The sequence below is a fragment of the Phyllobates terribilis genome, unplaced genomic scaffold (genome assembly GCF_046119375.1).
Source record: "Phyllobates terribilis strain yellow unplaced genomic scaffold, ASM4611937v1 Scaffold_40__1_contigs__length_11209783, whole genome shotgun sequence".
NCBI classification, from domain to species: Eukaryota; Metazoa; Chordata; class Amphibia; order Anura; family Dendrobatidae; genus Phyllobates; species Phyllobates terribilis.
In genome coordinates, this window is record NW_027362800.1 from 7,864,631 (window position 1) to 7,876,236 (window position 11,606).

An 11,606-nucleotide genomic window follows, 5' to 3' on the forward strand; every position below is an offset into this window, starting at 1 on the left:
ACCTGCAGCCACCTTCAGACGGACCGAGTCCTCTAATCCACGTGTTTTCTCCACCATTTTTACAGCAGATAAACACAATCGCCGCTCAATCGCACACTAGGGCCCCACAAGGGGGAACCCCAGTCACAACTGCCCTCCAAACAACACCAGCAGCAGAAAACCACCACTGATCTTGCCAAAAGGCCGAGAAGCGATAACCAGAATTGGTTTCCGACTACGGTGCCACCCAAGGATTCTGAAAAGTCCATTTGTGGAGATGGCCACCTGGACTCCCGTTAAGAAGACATGCTGTCAACCTCTAGATCCCTCACATGCCTGCACTTTTCGGCTTGCTGCTGCTGCAATCCACGCGTTTTAGATCTGCATAACTCCACCTCTTTTAGCACAGTACCCTCAACCCCCGGCTGTTCCCACCCGCCTCAACACCGTTGGAAGGGAGGAGAACCAATTAAGGCGGGGGGGGGGGGTGGAACGAGCAGCTGTCTACCCTTAGCAGGAGGGTTGCTGATTAATTAAATCTCCTGCTGCTGCTGCTGCTGGCTGTCCAGCAGCAGACTGAAGGTGGCTGCTGCTGTGCGCAGGTATATAAAGGCTCAGAGCCTATTATGACACGCGCAGCCAGCGTTCCATTGCCACATTCCGTCTACTGCAGGCGGGATACCTGGATGGCTGAATGTCACTGAGAAGCTCACAGAGACCGCCATAAGCAACAGTTTAAAAGAATGCCACAGACTAATCAACCAAACTTTTTGGGTTGGTTTCTCTTTTATAGTCTGCAGGCATTAAATGAAAGAAGTCAGTGTTCCAGCAGAGGGAGACAACGTTTCAGAAAAGGCATTGTAGCAAACCAAAAAAGAAATTTTAAGCGCAGCAGAGTAACCAGCTCACATACCTGTTAGCTCAGGTGAGTTTAAAAGGCTGCTGTTGATAACAAGGGCATTTGCTAAATAGATGGTGTGTGTGCAACAATATACTGAAAGGTCAATTATATTGTGCAGCTTATCTCACCACCTGTAGTTATTTAGGTGAAAGCTCCAAAATGCTTGCCTAATATGTCTGTTTATCCAAAAGGAAGTATAGAGGGAGAGCTAGATAGATAGCATTGCATTACATTACATTACATGGCAATGCAATGCACAGTTGCTGAAGTTGAACCAAAATGAGCTTGTCATCTGGCTTCTGCAACTTTTAACATGAAAAATCCAATGAGGAGAAGAAAAGCAAAGCCAAAGAGTCCATCCCAAAATCCGACAAACAAGCAAAATGAACAAAAAGCATTGAATTCAATTCTTTCTGATTTTAGAAACTGCATTAAAGAAGGGGTGCACCGGTCCTGGAGATACTGCAATACCAGGTCAATGCGTGGAGTGGACAGAGCAAGCTCTTTTTCCATCTCCCTGTTCTAAAAATCCATTTAATATATGGTCCCCAGATAGGGGACGTATCAGATATTAAACTGATAAGAACAGATTTTTTTTTTTTTTTTCCTCAGATTAAGACCCACATTAATTTATGCATCATAGCGCATATTCACATAACGGGTTCTCAAATCATCATTCGGAAAAACAAAAACAAAATCCCAAAAAACACAACCCTGCAATTAACTGTTACTTACTGTAAGAAGTCCAATGTGAAAAGTTCCAGAGTGCTTCTGCTGCTGTCTCACCATACTTCTTTTTATCCAATAAATAGGCATAAAACAGTCTAGCAAGAAAAATCTTTCTGCATTCCATGGGGGAAAAAACAATCTTTTTAAAAATCACCAAATTCCGAACGTCCCATAAAACCTCTTTATATATGACAAAAATAATCCAGCTTGCCCGCTTCCTTTGCGAGTACTTAAAATCTTGACCTATTAAAATCCTTTCAAAATCGAAACAATGAAAACCAACTAAAGCAACAAACATACGTGACAACAAGGTAAAAACTTTTTTAGCAAAAAAACAGTCCCAAAAAATATGCTGTATTGTTTCCACCTTATTGCAACCTTCCCTAGGACATAGTTCTTGAACCTTTATCCCCCGGTCATTCAAAAAAGCCCTTGTTGGCAAGCATCCATGCAACGCCATCCAGGTTACATCCTTCTGTCTGTTGCTGATTCCACGCATGAAAAAAAGCTTCCACACCTGTCCAGACTGTGCATTATTACAAAACGGCACATCACATAACATCTCCTTCTTCTTAATACCTGAGACAATCAGTTTTTTGTCCGGTCTAACCATGGAGCTTATCCCATTTTGATCATAGAAGGACCTAAGCACCACATAAAAAAACGGTATCACAAACGAAACTGGTTTTCTTAAATCCTTCTCACACCAGCTCCATTTCTGGAAAAGCCGTCCTGCTAAATATTTGCACATGTCCGCAGTCCTGTTATTACACTGGGATAATTTATAAATGTTCAAAAAATAATGCATTCTTAAAAATAAGTCAATGTTAGGAAAATCACAACCCCCATTTTCCACAGAACACATAACCATTCCTCTTCTTAGTTTCTCCATTTTGGATCCCCAAAAAAACACAAACAGTTTCCTTGTCACTCTCTTTGTCCAAAGCACAGCAGGTGGGAAAATCAAAGCAGTGTACAGCAGAAGCGGGAGAATCACAGACTTGATTACCAGCACTTTCCCTCTCAGCGACAGGTTCCTTAGTTTCCAAAAGTTCAACTTCTGATCCATTTTGTCTTCTAGAATCTTCAGGCTGCTTTTCCCTTTCAGTTCCTTCTCAAAGATGACACCAAGAACCTCAATTTCCTCCCTACTCTCCACTCCTGCCACGTTAACCTCAACCTGCCTCCCAAAGTTACAAAGCTGGCACTTTCCCCAATTCACCGCCATACCAGCCACACAACAAAAAATCCTTACGTGCAAATTCACTCTATTGAGATCCGCCTGTGAACCACAAGTAAAAACAATATCATCCATATAACTTAAAGACTTGACTGGACCCCCGGATCCCCCAGGAATAAAAACACCAGCCACACACTTGTCAACTTGCACACTTTTTAAAAGGGCCTCCACCACACAGATAAAAAGAATTGGTGACAGGGGACAACCCTGCCTAACTCCCGATAAAATATTAAAACTGGAACTCACATGCCCATTAACTAAAATCTGGCTACTGACCCCACAATAAAAACTCTTAATGACCATCAATAATTTATCCGGAACACCAAGGTGACTTAAAGCAGAGAACAAAAATCTATGTGATATTTTATCAAAGGCTTTCTCCAGGTCCACCGACTGTAACAAAAGAGCATTCTTATTCAAATTAGCCTGATAAATTAAGTCTCTTAGAAGCAGCAAATTATCTGAAATTTTCCTACCAGGCACTGCACATGCCTGATACTCCCCCACCATATCACCTATCACATCTGCCAGTCTACCAGCCACAATTTTAGAAATAATTTTGTAATCACTGTTTAACAATGTTATGGGCCTCCAATTTTTAATATCCCTCATATCCCCTTTCTTATGAATCAGCGTAACAATCCCCTTACGCATAGAAACCGATAAAATCCCATGAGTAAAACCATATTGCACCACCCGGGAAAACTCCACACCTATAATATCCCAAAATCTAACATAAAATTCAGCAGGAAGACCATCACAGCCTGGCGTCTTGCCTTTCGCCAAGCCATCCACTGCCCGTCTAATTTCATCTTTCCCAACCTCCTCACTTAAAAACCCAATTTTCTCCTCAGGAATATTATTAGTTAATACTTTGCAATAATCATTAATTTCCGCATCACTGGCTCTACTATCGTTAGAGAAGAGTGTTTCATAAAAGGAAAGAATACTGCCAATCATCTCATCCCCAGATACCTCCCCTGCAGGAGAAAAAACAGACTTAAAAACCCCTTTAGGTTTAAAACATTTTTTAAAAAAGTATCTCGAACATTGCTCATTTTCCTCCATGTGCTTTATTTTTGCCTTAAACATAATAGTCTTCCCTTTTTCAATAAGTATCTTCTTCAGTTCGTCCTTCAAATCTGCAATCTCTTTATCCACCTCCATCCCCGCTCTCTTAAACTTATGGAGTACTTCCAATTTTGAAATAACAGCAGCATCATGATCCCTTTTGGCTTTCGCTCTCCTAAAACACACCCCTTTAAAATAACATGCAAATTTCTCCTTAGCCCAGTCCCACCACTCTAGCAAATCTTTAAAAAGGTGCTGTTCAGACACACAAGACAAAAACACTTTATTAAAACCAACCTTAACACTCTCCTCTTCCAGCAGGCTTACGTTCAGCTTCCAGAGTCCCTTTCCAAAAGCCAGGGACTCAGCTATACACAGATCTACCACTATCATCTTGTGGTCAGAAAAAGTCGTCATCACGTGATTGCACTTGGCCACCTTAATCCCTTCAGACATAAAAACATAGTCAATTCGGGAAACACTACGTCCACTATCTGATATGTATGTGAACTTATCACTTGGCCCAACCATCAGACCAGCATCCGTGTAGCGTAAATCCTGCACAATCTGATTTAAAATATTAGACGTAACATCAGTCCTACCTTCCGTAGAGCTCTTACGATCTTTTGCGGATCTGACACAATTAAAATCTCCAGCCACTATAGTGAAGTCTCTGCCTGGTAAAAACAACTTTAGAGACTCCAAAAACCCAACTCTTGCTTGTTTATCAGCAGGGGCATAAACATTAAAAACCCGTACCCGCTGACCTAAAAAATCCACTAATAAAAACAAACATCTCCCAGGTATGATTACTTTAAACTCTAAAACCTTTAGACTGGAATTACACAGTAAAATGCCCACCCCTTCATTCCTGTTTTCTGAGCATGGGGACCAAAAAGATTGCCCCTTATTCCACTCACTCTCATGCGGGGCAGATTTAATTACACATTCCTGCAGACAGACAATATCTGCATTCACACTCTCAATGTACTCCAGTATCCCTGCTCTCCTACAAGCAGAACCAATCCCTCGTACATTCAGAGAAGCAACACACAACGCCATCATAACAACAGGAAAAAATCTCCACCATACCCGATCCATCATGAACCAGGAGAAAACCCACTCCTGCCACCCACTTTTCTACGTATATCAGGCGACTCAGAACTCGAGTCCCTGTTAGAATAACCTGGTCTTAGGGAGACTGGATCTTCCTGCCCCCCAGACCAACACCCCTCCACCTTACTTCTTTTAATCACGGAGGCATAACTCTCCTCCTTGCCATCATCTTCCTCCTCATTTTCACTCCAATCACTGTTAACCCTATCACGCTGCTGAGGGGTTATAGTTCCATCCGAATCAGAATCCTCCTCCTCCAAAACCTCCATTTCCTCACCCCCATCTCTTCCCAAAACAGGATTCACTGACTCCGCCATATTAGACAAATCCATCCCATCACCCGGGCCATGCACATCAGCTACTTTGTTTATTACTTCCAGCCCCTCCCTCAAACCAACTTTCTTCTGGCTCCGCCCCTTTTCCTCCATCTTGGGCACCGCATGGTCTCTTCCCCTACCACCATCTTGTTTTTGGCTTTCCCCCTCTGAGTCTGAGCCTTCGCCCTCCTCCCCACTTTCCTGCCGAGTCTTCTTCTGCCTCTCTTCAGCGTCCACCTGTGACCTAGGAATCTGAGCCCACAATCTACATTTCCTTGCAAGGTGATCTGCATGTCCACACAAATCACACACCTTATTCATTGGGCAACCACTTGCCACATGCCCAGATTTCCCACAACCTCTACAAACATCACCTTGCACTGGACAATCTTTCTGAACATGTCCAAACTCATGACACTTCCTACAATATTCCATCTGTCCATTATAAAAACAAAATCCCCTTTCTCCTACGATAGAAAACTGTGCAGGAATGCTCTTGGCACCCCCAATAGCTCTATCATCCGGTCTCAGTTTTACAACATATCTCCTCTTGCCATTTAGATAATTGTATTTGTTCTTCATTCTTCCCAAAAATTTAACCTCACTACAATACCGAGCTAAAAAATTGGAAACAGTCTCATCCGGAACTTTAGGGTTATACATGTGCACAACCACATACTTATATGTCTGCTGGAACAGAGGTTCCAGTGCAATAAACTCTAGGCATTTCAATTCCTTTTCTTCCTTCATTCGTACCAACTCCATGTAGACTCTCTGGCAAATACTCAAAGAAACAAAAGTGATATCATAAATTCCTTGTTTCTGAAAATCCTGCAGTGCCAATACATCCGTTACCTTCAAGTCATTAATGTTCTTCAAGACATCAACGCAAACTTGGTCCAAACCGATTTCTCCTTCATGACCTGCAGCCACCTTCAGACGGACCGAGTCCTCTAATCCACGTGTTTTCTCCACCATTTTTACAGCAGATAAACACAATCGCCGCTCAATCGCACACTAGGGCCCCACAAGGGGGAACCCCAGTCACAACTGCCCTCCAAACAACACCAGCAGCAGAAAACCACCACTGATCTTGCCAAAAGGCCGAGAAGCGATAACCAGAATTGGTTTCCGACTACGGTGCCACCCAAGGATTCTGAAAAGTCCATTTGTGGAGATGGCCACCTGGACTCCCGTTAAGAAGACATGCTGTCAACCTCTAGATCCCTCACATGCCTGCACTTTTCGGCTTGCTGCTGCTGCAATCCACGCGTTTTAGATCTGCATAACTCCACCTCTTTTAGCACAGTACCCTCAACCCCCGGCTGTTCCCACCCGCCTCAACACCGTTGGAAGGGAGGAGAACCAATTAAGGCGGGGGGGGGGGGTGGAACGAGCAGCTGTCTACCCTTAGCAGGAGGGTTGCTGATTAATTAAATCTCCTGCTGCTGCTGCTGCTGGCTGTCCAGCAGCAGACTGAAGGTGGCTGCTGCTGTGCGCAGGTATATAAAGGCTCAGAGCCTATTATGACACGCGCAGCCAGCGTTCCATTGCCACATTCCGTCTACTGCAGGCGGGATACCTGGATGGCTGAATGTCACTGAGAAGCTCACAGAGACCGCCATAAGCAACAGTTTAAAAGAATGCCACAGACTAATCAACCAAACTTTTTGGGTTGGTTTCTCTTTTATAGTCTGCAGGCATTAAATGAAAGAAGTCAGTGTTCCAGCAGAGGGAGACAACGTTTCAGAAAAGGCATTGTAGCAAACCAAAAAAGAAATTTTAAGCGCAGCAGAGTAACCAGCTCACATACCTGTTAGCTCAGGTGAGTTTAAAAGGCTGCTGTTGATAACAAGGGCATTTGCTAAATAGATGGTGTGTGTGCAACAATATACTGAAAGGTCAATTATATTGTGCAGCTTATCTCACCACCTGTAGTTATTTAGGTGAAAGCTCCAAAATGCTTGCCTAATATGTCTGTTTATCCAAAAGGAAGTATAGAGGGAGAGCTAGATAGATAGCATTGCATTACATTACATTACATGGCAATGCAATGCACAGTTGCTGAAGTTGAACCAAAATGAGCTTGTCATCTGGCTTCTGCAACTTTTAACATGAAAAATCCAATGAGGAGAAGAAAAGCAAAGCCAAAGAGTCCATCCCAAAATCCGACAAACAAGCAAAATGAACAAAAAGCATTGAATTCAATTCTTTCTGATTTTAGAAACTGCATTAAAGAAGGGGTGCACCGGTCCTGGAGATACTGCAATACCAGGTCAATGCGTGGAGTGGACAGAGCAAGCTCTTTTTCCATCTCCCTGTTCTAAAAATCCATTTAATATATGGTCCCCAGATAGGGGACGTATCAGATATTAAACTGATAAGAACAGATTTTTTTTTTTTTTTTCCTCAGATTAAGACCCACATTAATTTATGCATCATAGCGCATATTCACATAACGGGTTCTCAAATCATCATTCGGAAAAACAAAAACAAAATCCCAAAAAACACAACCCTGCAATTAACTGTTACTTACTGTAAGAAGTCCAATGTGAAAAGTTCCAGAGTGCTTCTGCTGCTGTCTCACCATACTTCTTTTTATCCAATAAATAGGCATAAAACAGTCTAGCAAGAAAAATCTTTCTGCATTCCATGGGGGAAAAAACAATCTTTTTAAAAATCACCAAATTCCGAACGTCCCATAAAACCTCTTTATATATGACAAAAATAATCCAGCTTGCCCGCTTCCTTTGCGAGTACTTAAAATCTTGACCTATTAAAATCCTTTCAAAATCGAAACAATGAAAACCAACTAAAGCAACAAACATACGTGACAACAAGGTAAAAACTTTTTTAGCAAAAAAACAGTCCCAAAAAATATGCTGTATTGTTTCCACCTTATTGCAACCTTCCCTAGGACATAGTTCTTGAACCTTTATCCCCCGGTCATTCAAAAAAGCCCTTGTTGGCAAGCATCCATGCAACGCCATCCAGGTTACATCCTTCTGTCTGTTGCTGATTCCACGCATGAAAAAAAGCTTCCACACCTGTCCAGACTGTGCATTATTACAAAACGGCACATCACATAACATCTCCTTCTTCTTAATACCTGAGACAATCAGTTTTTTGTCCGGTCTAACCATGGAGCTTATCCCATTTTGATCATAGAAGGACCTAAGCACCACATAAAAAAACGGTATCACAAACGAAACTGGTTTTCTTAAATCCTTCTCACACCAGCTCCATTTCTGGAAAAGCCGTCCTGCTAAATATTTGCACATGTCCGCAGTCCTGTTATTACACTGGGATAATTTATAAATGTTCAAAAAATAATGCATTCTTAAAAATAAGTCAATGTTAGGAAAATCACAACCCCCATTTTCCACAGAACACATAACCATTCCTCTTCTTAGTTTCTCCATTTTGGATCCCCAAAAAAACACAAACAGTTTCCTTGTCACTCTCTTTGTCCAAAGCACAGCAGGTGGGAAAATCAAAGCAGTGTACAGCAGAAGCGGGAGAATCACAGACTTGATTACCAGCACTTTCCCTCTCAGCGACAGGTTCCTTAGTTTCCAAAAGTTCAACTTCTGATCCATTTTGTCTTCTAGAATCTTCAGGCTGCTTTTCCCTTTCAGTTCCTTCTCAAAGATGACACCAAGAACCTCAATTTCCTCCCTACTCTCCACTCCTGCCACGTTAACCTCAACCTGCCTCCCAAAGTTACAAAGCTGGCACTTTCCCCAATTCACCGCCATACCAGCCACACAACAAAAAATCCTTACGTGCAAATTCACTCTATTGAGATCCGCCTGTGAACCACAAGTAAAAACAATATCATCCATATAACTTAAAGACTTGACTGGACCCCCGGATCCCCCAGGAATAAAAACACCAGCCACACACTTGTCAACTTGCACACTTTTTAAAAGGGCCTCCACCACACAGATAAAAAGAATTGGTGACAGGGGACAACCCTGCCTAACTCCCGATAAAATATTAAAACTGGAACTCACATGCCCATTAACTAAAATCTGGCTACTGACCCCACAATAAAAACTCTTAATGACCATCAATAATTTATCCGGAACACCAAGGTGACTTAAAGCAGAGAACAAAAATCTATGTGATATTTTATCAAAGGCTTTCTCCAGGTCCACCGACTGTAACAAAAGAGCATTCTTATTCAAATTAGCCTGATAAATTAAGTCTCTTAGAAGCAGCAAATTATCTGAAATTTTCCTACCAGGCACTGCACATGCCTGATACTCCCCCACCATATCACCTATCACATCTGCCAGTCTACCAGCCACAATTTTAGAAATAATTTTGTAATCACTGTTTAACAATGTTATGGGCCTCCAATTTTTAATATCCCTCATATCCCCTTTCTTATGAATCAGCGTAACAATCCCCTTACGCATAGAAACCGATAAAATCCCATGAGTAAAACCATATTGCACCACCCGGGAAAACTCCACACCTATAATATCCCAAAATCTAACATAAAATTCAGCAGGAAGACCATCACAGCCTGGCGTCTTGCCTTTCGCCAAGCCATCCACTGCCCGTCTAATTTCATCTTTCCCAACCTCCTCACTTAAAAACCCAATTTTCTCCTCAGGAATATTATTAGTTAATACTTTGCAATAATCATTAATTTCCGCATCACTGGCTCTACTATCGTTAGAGAAGAGTGTTTCATAAAAGGAAAGAATACTGCCAATCATCTCATCCCCAGATACCTCCCCTGCAGGAGAAAAAACAGACTTAAAAACCCCTTTAGGTTTAAAACATTTTTTAAAAAAGTATCTCGAACATTGCTCATTTTCCTCCATGTGCTTTATTTTTGCCTTAAACATAATAGTCTTCCCTTTTTCAATAAGTATCTTCTTCAGTTCGTCCTTCAAATCTGCAATCTCTTTATCCACCTCCATCCCCGCTCTCTTAAACTTATGGAGTACTTCCAATTTTGAAATAACAGCAGCATCATGATCCCTTTTGGCTTTCGCTCTCCTAAAACACACCCCTTTAAAATAACATGCAAATTTCTCCTTAGCCCAGTCCCACCACTCTAGCAAATCTTTAAAAAGGTGCTGTTCAGACACACAAGACAAAAACACTTTATTAAAACCAACCTTAACACTCTCCTCTTCCAGCAGGCTTACGTTCAGCTTCCAGAGTCCCTTTCCAAAAGCCAGGGACTCAGCTATACACAGATCTACCACTATCATCTTGTGGTCAGAAAAAGTCGTCATCACGTGATTGCACTTGGCCACCTTAATCCCTTCAGACATAAAAACATAGTCAATTCGGGAAACACTACGTCCACTATCTGATATGTATGTGAACTTATCACTTGGCCCAACCATCAGACCAGCATCCGTGTAGCGTAAATCCTGCACAATCTGATTTAAAATATTAGACGTAACATCAGTCCTACCTTCCGTAGAGCTCTTACGATCTTTTGCGGATCTGACACAATTAAAATCTCCAGCCACTATAGTGAAGTCTCTGCCTGGTAAAAACAACTTTAGAGACTCCAAAAACCCAACTCTTGCTTGTTTATCAGCAGGGGCATAAACATTAAAAACCCGTACCCGCTGACCTAAAAAATCCACTAATAAAAACAAACATCTCCCAGGTATGATTACTTTAAACTCTAAAACCTTTAGACTGGAATTACACAGTAAAATGCCCACCCCTTCATTCCTGTTTTCTGAGCATGGGGACCAAAAAGATTGCCCCTTATTCCACTCACTCTCATGCGGGGCAGATTTAATTACACATTCCTGCAGACAGACAATATCTGCATTCACACTCTCAATGTACTCCAGTATCCCTGCTCTCCTACAAGCAGAACCAATCCCTCGTACATTCAGAGAAGCAACACACAACGCCATCATAACAACAGGAAAAAATCTCCACCATACCCGATCCATCATGAACCAGGAGAAAACCCACTCCTGCCACCCACTTTTCTACGTATATCAGGCGACTCAGAACTCGAGTCCCTGTTAGAATAACCTGGTCTTAGGGAGACTGGATCTTCCTGCCCCCCAGACCAACACCCCTCCACCTTACTTCTTTTAATCACGGAGGCATAACTCTCCTCCTTGCCATCATCTTCCTCCTCATTTTCACTCCAATCACTGTTAACCCTATCACGCTGCTGAGGGGTTATAGTTCCATCCGAATCAGAATCCTCCTCCTCCAAAACCTCCATTTCCTCACCCCCATCTCTTCCCAAAAC

At 42.2% G+C, this 11,606-nt stretch overlaps 2 non-coding genes across 2 annotated transcripts; both read right to left on the reverse strand.

Annotated features, from left to right (window-relative positions):
* Positions 1-1,317: 1,317 nt before the first annotated feature.
* Positions 1,318-1,514, reverse strand: LOC141185935 (U2 spliceosomal RNA). The gene has a single exon (XR_012260516.1). It is a non-coding gene; the product is annotated as a U2 spliceosomal RNA (small nuclear RNA).
* A 6,077-nt stretch (positions 1,515-7,591) lies between these two features.
* Positions 7,592-7,788, reverse strand: LOC141185936 (U2 spliceosomal RNA). The gene has a single exon (XR_012260517.1). It is a non-coding gene; the product is annotated as a U2 spliceosomal RNA (small nuclear RNA).
* Positions 7,789-11,606: the final 3,818 nt, after the last annotated feature.